Source organism: Gobius niger (genome assembly GCF_951799975.1).
Source record: "Gobius niger genome assembly, chromosome: 12".
In the NCBI taxonomy this organism is placed as follows: Eukaryota; Metazoa; Chordata; class Actinopteri; order Gobiiformes; family Gobiidae; genus Gobius; species Gobius niger.
In genome coordinates this window covers 34,777,262-34,779,614 of record NC_136863.1, presented here as the reverse complement: position 1 = coordinate 34,779,614, position 2,353 = coordinate 34,777,262, and positions in this window count along the sequence as shown.

The following is a 2,353-nucleotide window of genomic DNA, read 5'->3' as shown; positions in this document are numbered from 1 at the left end:
CGGGCACTGGCAGCACAAAGGCCGGTCTGTGTGCGGGACGACAGACGCTCTCGGGGCAAACGTTGCAGAGGATCATTATTATCATTATTGTGTGAGAAGACGTACAGTTTCATTAAGTATTCATGCAGAAGCTGTGTTCAGTTTGTGCCCGTTTGGAGCCTTTTTCTGGGACGTTCAGGGTGGGTTTGTTCAGCCTGGAGGACAGAGTGTAAAGTGGAAGACCCGAGAAGAGGAGTGATGTTTTAGTTTTCTAGATCGTCATTAAAGAGTCTGTAGGTCCCACAGAGGCCTGAAGAGGGCGGTCTTACTATATCCACTTATCGTTCCATAAATAACAGTTAAACTGTAGATATTTAGGCTCGATATTTATCGTCTATACATTTATTAACATTCTCCCCACCTGTTCTTTGCAAATTGAGTTGTTATATTTCATGTTTATTGCAGCTTGTGGTATTTTAGGATATGATGATGCACTTTTAGAACAAAGTTTCACTGTTATTTTTATGCCTGAGCGTTGACAATATCGAATATCGTTAGAGTCAATATTATTGTTCATCGCGATACTTTCCTGCCTCAATATATCGAACTTCAAATGTGTTTTCGTGACCGACCTGAACCCTGTGAACCACGTTTGTGAATGTCATGTATGACCTGCTTAAGACATAAATATTAGTTTTAGACTGAAACTAAACTTATGTAAATGTAAAATGACAGTGCTGTAATAATGACAACCTTCCCAAGAAGCCACAAACGCAACATTATATAATCTAGTCTATAAAGAATTTTTAAAAAGTCACAAAATACAGACTTTCGATAATATAGGGGAGAAGTTTCTTTTCTAATCTCAACTAGTAAGTGTTTCATGTAAAATATATAATATTATTATGTTATATATATTAACTCTTCCTCCTAAACTGAAATATATGAAATTGTTGTAGTAGAACTTTAGGGTTTTACAAGATGGTCCGAGAGCTCCCCCTGTAGGTAACGTGGAAAAACATCATAATCCAAGAGTAAAGCCAGTAGTTTTCCCTTTTTTACTCCAACTTATATATTATATAATCTTCCAGCGACCACCAGGCCTAGACTGAGATCAACTCAGCCCTAAACCTGCTCTAAATCAAACTAAACTAAAGAAGTCTGTAAATCGATAATAACAAATCAACAACACAGACACAAAGGTTATATAGGCTACAAATGTCATTTTATTATTACTTTAAATAATGTCTAAATAAAAGGGACTAAAGACATGCTTGCGTGTCCATTATCAAAAATATGGTGTTGGTGTCAGCAGTAGAAATCTATCCAGGCTTTTATTTTGAAGGAAGCTTCAGTTCGGTCACAAGGTGAGACCATTGTAGACCTTTATTTTTGAAAAACGCACCTTTGATTCAGAGGTGGACGGTGCTTATTGTCAAAAACAGGGCAGTGCTTTCGTTCTTTTTTATTTAAAACCAAATGTGTTTTATAGTCTATATTTATATAAAAACTGAAAACCCTGGATATATTTCAACCGATGCACATGTTTTACTACAGAAATTAAAAAGTAGACATCAGGAACACACAAAGGGGAACAGCTATGCTTCGATAATCAACTCCCTTTGGTAAAAACTGTAATAAATGGTGTCTTTTTCATATACATACTACCTTTTAGCCATTTGTCCACAGTTAAGCTTGGAAAGTATTACTAGCACAACAATGTCATCATAAAAAGTCTCGACTTTATGTACAATCTATTTACAGAAGAGTGATGGGGGCGCAGTGGACTGTCCTCCGGGGAATCTGTGAAAAGTTTGGTGAGAAAACTGTAAAATGTTTTTCCTTTTCCAATGTAAAAGCTGGTGTGTGGTTTTGCGGAGGGCGGTTTCTCTTTTGTTTTCTCTTTACACTTTATTTAAAAAGGTTGCGCTCCAGGGCGGCGAGGATTATAATAATAATAGTACTATATATATAATATTTACACAACACTTTAAACTGGATACATGTCAAAAAAAGTCTGACATTCATTGTACAATTTTACAGCGAGGCCAGACAGTGCGAGGCGTGTTTTTGATCTGTTTCTGACAATACTGTCGAAGGGCTCAGGCACAGTCATGTTGAAGAATGTTTGAACAGAGAAATGTAACCCCCTTTTTCCATACATAAATATTGATTTGGCCTCAAAACAGGAACGTCTCTAAACCATTTTCCACCAGCCTCGAGATGAGCTGCCTCTGTTTCCTTTCATTTCAACAATAAAACACATCTGTCTCTGAATAAGTGCACTTGTCTTTCCATTTTGCTTCTCTACGGAACGCACTGACTGTACTAGAAACTCGTCTTTGATGGCTTTGAAATACATAAAGCACCGTTC